The sequence below is a fragment of the Diadema antillarum genome, unplaced genomic scaffold (assembly GCF_040938485.1).
Source record: "Diadema antillarum isolate AM-2024a unplaced genomic scaffold, OU_Dant_1.0 seq00000508_RagTag, whole genome shotgun sequence".
In the NCBI taxonomy this organism is placed as follows: Eukaryota; Metazoa; Echinodermata; class Echinoidea; order Diadematoida; family Diadematidae; genus Diadema; species Diadema antillarum.
This window is the reverse complement of record NW_027271463.1, coordinates 392871-397939: the sequence shown is the minus strand read 5'-3', so window position 1 is coordinate 397939 and position 5069 is coordinate 392871.

Here is a 5069-nt window from a genome sequence, read left to right as displayed (position 1 = left end):
GCTGGGCAGTCACATATGATTGATATCAATGTGTAGCCATTTTAATGATATAATGTGGTCATGCTGCTTGTACCCTATGTGTTTCAGATCCATGAAAAGTCATTAATTTCACATTTTTAGATGGACAAAAAGTAGCCTCATGATGATGGGGGATTTGTTTCGTGGCATGCCTTGAATGTAGGTCAGATATTTCTTCATTGTGTCTTTTTTTTTCTTTTTTTTCGCCGATGTGCACGAGTGATATGCCATTCCCTACTTAAAGTACAAGCCTTTGGTTCTAAATTATGAATATTCAGCTGACCAGAATACATGAAATAATTACCAGCTCATGTTGCCGTGGTGACCATGACAATTTCCCTGTCAAATCTGTGTGTGACAAGATCCACGTAAACATGAAAGTAGTGTAAGTTAGGTGACTTAATCTTGTTTATATCATGCATGCAACCAATGTGTACATTTTTTTTAAAATAGAGAGAATCTTGCTCATACTTAATCAACATTCTTTATACTTAGTAGATGTAATTATAATGTACGAGCGATGAGCCCTCAACTGTACTATTTTCTCCCTGTATGTTTTAATGAGCAAATGTTCATGTCTTGGAGATGTTGCCCACTCCTATGTTGTGGCAGGCCACATCTGGGATGGCAATATGAGTATACCTTTCAAATTTCTTTCTTGGTATGGCTCATGCTGAAACATATATCTCTCCTCACCACACATCAGGAGACTCGCATTATAACAAAGTCCTTGGGACCGGCAGTTTTCTTCCATTATATCAAAACTTTGTAATAACCGAAGGTTTGCACCTTAGACTCTAATGAGTATTATTTTTTTGTCCTGAATTTTTACTTTGTATTAAACAAAATTGCTTTATAACTGTGTTTGCTGTAACAGGAGCACCTTGTACTACTTTGCAGGTGCCCAGTATATATCCACTCAATAGTTTTTAGACTTTAATCACATTCTATTTGACAGAATTCAGTGTCCCAGAATCGGAAGATGACATCAAGATTGTCCATGCAAATTGCAAATTGACTGAGAAATTTTGTACTCAAACTATGGTGCTGTTGATGTGGTTAATTTGTTGATAAAGCAACTGTTTCATTTACTGTTCAAGTAACATATGAGTAGTCTTAATGCAAGACACACTCACTGCTGATACTAGCCAAGATTGAGTGTGTGCATAGTTTTCATCACTTTCACCTTTAATGTGGGAAATTTAAACATGTAGTCAAATGCAATTTTGGCAAGAGAGCAAGAGGTGCATTTACTATAATTGCCATCATCTCTTTTAAAGTATGTGTGTTTCCTTTATCGCCATAGCGACTCTGCTAAGTAGCACCGAGTTGTTAGCTTTTACCTACCACTAGCGTCCATTACGGTCTTGTGCAATGGCCCCTTATGTATCTGTTTATTGTTCGATGTGAAGTAACTTATTGATTGTGCTCTTCCCATCTACTTACTGACCTGTGCTACGGGCACGCTGTACCACAGTTGAAACAGCAGTGAGGTGAATCCTGCCTCATTAGGAACATGGAGGAAAATTAGGTCTTGTTCGTTGCACACCTGTTTCGGGCAGCACAGACATCATGGCTTGAAGAGAGAGTAATGAGGAATATCTGTATTTTGTGTCGTTTCGTGGCCTTGTATTATGAATTCATTATATCGTGTGATATTTCCACGCATGTGGTGTGGAAAACAGTTGGTGAAAATGACAAATATTCTGCTAAAACACACCCTCAGAGCAAGAATTCCAAATGACATGGCCATGCTGCATAAGAGTTTTAGAAAAAGAATTCTTCCCTCATTACCCAAGTAGATAGATGTAAGCAGAAAATTGTTGTTTTTCAGTGGAGCAGATTTAGTGAAGCAGAGTCGATGCACAAGGGAAAGAGTAGTTCTCATACCAATCCACTCTGTGGAGAGGGATGAATAGATAGCAGGTTTGGAAGTTGAGATGACAGAGGGGACTTCAAAGTTCATTCAAAGTTTACTACAATGTCTACTTTCCAAAAGGAGCCCATTGAAAAGCTCTATTCCTAATTGCTGCTCCTCACACGGAATACAAAGACATTTTTTTTTTTTTTTTCAAATCCATGATCCTGCTGTTCTGATATAAAATCTTGTCTGTATCTGAATGTTTTTGTGGAGATTCTTCCTTGATTGTGGCCAAGATGTCATGGTCATTAGACTCTTGTTATTGTATTCTCATCATCATCATTACAAAAAAATAATAAAAATGATAATAACCAGAGCACTCTGGGAGTGCAGACCTCTGCCAAGCTACTCATTTCCACCACTGATCTTGTTCTTCCTAAGAGATCAGTGATTTCCACCCATACATATGTATGCTGAAAATCACCTGATTTCACAATATAGAAGCCCTTTGTTATGTCATCAACTTCCAGCTGCACAGTGCTTCACCCTAACAGAAACTAGGGCCTGCACTTTAGTGCACATTTGCAAATTTCAAAGTAATGTACAGCTTGAACTCCCAAGTTCATTGATCCTACCTGCCAAAATATCAATAATCCTTCATAAATATATAAAATTTCCCATATCACTTCCAAAATTTAATCATCTGCTGCTTGGTTACATGTGTCGCTCTCAACCTTTCATGTAAGTTCCATCCAAATCCCTTCTCAACCTTTTGAGTTATTTTGCACACAGACAAACAAACAAACCAACAAACCAATGCTGATGAAAACATAACCTCCTCCCTTGGCAGAGGTAATAATGGTGTATGATGGGCATATTTTAGCTTTGTTCTGTGTTCCTTGTGAAAGTGCTGCACCAAAGTAACTTGTCCACATGGCACTGCTGACCAACTTTCACAACTTGCCAATCTAAACTCTTGTTTTTAAAAGCATTGATGTAAATTGGTTGATTTTTCAGCATAACAAAGTTGCAATGAATCACAAGAAAAGAAATAAGTAATAGATTTTTTTTTTAATGTCCAAGTTGGCCACAAGACGACAGGATTTCAGCGTTGCAAAACATGGTGGGTCTCATGAATGCAATGCACAATAACTTCTGTGCAATAGGATCTTGTAATGATTTTCAGCGATTGCCCTTGGATGTAGCAGAGCTGATTTCAATCAAGCAAGTTTGGAGGCTTTTTAGAGGCATCTGTTTATGGGTGTAAGATGCATTGATGTCCATTTGGAAGGCGCCATAGAGAAGCATTGTGTATACTTTCACTATTTGAGGTTTCAAGTTTTTATAACACATCGATGAGTTCACTCTTGCTACTTTGCTGCTGGATATGGTTTCAAAGAAATTACACTTGTCCTCATTCATCAGAACCTTTTGTACCTCGGGTGCTCTATGCACTTGTTTCATTGCATACCACTTTCCCTTACTCATTTTTAATAATGTTGCCAAAATGAGACATGCAGAAAGGGTGATCACATTACAATTTTATCTGGTACAAAGTTACTGGTACAAAGGCAGCCATATCTTGAATTCTAAATTTCATGTGGTTGCCAAACAATGCATGGTTACCAAAACATGCATGCATGTGTTTGGCACAGTAAGTAAGGTGGATCTCTTCCTACGTCGCTTCTGCAAGTAATATGTTGCTGTTGTCTTTTTTCAACTTTTTTGTAGCCGTTCTCCACGTGACATGCACAAAAGAAGACCAGAAAAAAAAAAAGGCCAACCATAAACAAATCACCTCACTTATATCTAGCATAGTCAAGTGGAGTGTTGCCAGATTACAAGAGCATTGAACATGTTTACTTGTCGAAGAGACAGAACAAAATTTAAGTGTAATACAGGGGTATCATGGAAAGTCTGCCCAATGGTGTCAATACCATTCCACAGCAGCTGTCTTCATCTGTCAACCAACAAGCTGTTGTACAGTAGACTACCTATATCTGTGCTTGTGTGTACAGTATGGTCAATCCCACCTCAAGAAAACTTTGTGCCACAGGTATCATGCTGTGTTACATACAAGCTGGTTCATAGGATGTCTGTCTGTCTGTTTTTTACCTTTTGTATTTTGTTCTGTAATATGCCTGCATTCTAGCCCTGTCATGGACATGTATAATATGAGAGAGTACCAGTGTGAAACCCTTTCATGTGTTGAGGAAGGTGCACACTGCAGAGAGATTAATCGGTCCTTGCAAATGACTCGGTACAGTATATGTGAAGTAATTGTTGTAGAATTACGTGCAGGGTAGCTGTAGCACAGAATCACATGCGAAATTGTAACCCATGAGAGGAAAATTTGATCAAGTTTTAGAGGGTTCCATTCATGAGGTTAGTAAAACGTCGGTCAAATGACATCGAATGTTACAAACTCCAAGGGTGCGTTCGAGCGCTCTCCTAAAGTGAACCGAACTGTACCAAACCTGCGCTAGAGGAACGGTCAAACACTTCTGAAGTGTCCTGTACCAAACCAAACAGAGCCAAAAGTGGACCACCTTCTGCAATGTGCTCCGAAAGGGTACCAAAAGGGTACCAAAAGTCTGCATGTGAAGAATGTGCGAACACACATACATCATAATGCAAAGAATTCTTCCTTTTTGTTTGGGACATCTGTAAGTAGTTCAAACACGACAGGTGAATGACCGTGTTGTTACAAAATGCGTGACCTCCTCTAAAAATTCATCAGAGGTGTGCTTTCTCCACAGAGAGCTTGAATGCTCCTAATCTGGCACAGTTCAGTATGGTTCGTTCTGGTTTGCTTTTGAGTGCTTGAAGGCACCCCAACTCATGATGTGGTCTCCTAGAACTGAACCAAAATGTTCCATGACATTTGCTCCTGCGACAATTGCTCCCATGAATCTACCAACAAACATTACCCCAACCCTAGTCCTAATCCTCACACCAAACTAAACCTCAAACCCTATGACAATGCCAACCCTAATCCAAAGTCCTTGGAGAAAATAGGACGATTGTCGCAAGAGTAAATGTCATGTCATTGGCCTAGCATTATGTGGTTGTGAGCAAAATTAGCAATGTGTGACTCGCTGATGGCCACGTGTAGGCTGCTTGAGAACAATGATTTTCCCTTTTGTATTTCATATGAATGGGAACCTCGAGGATGAACCTTTGTAAAGAA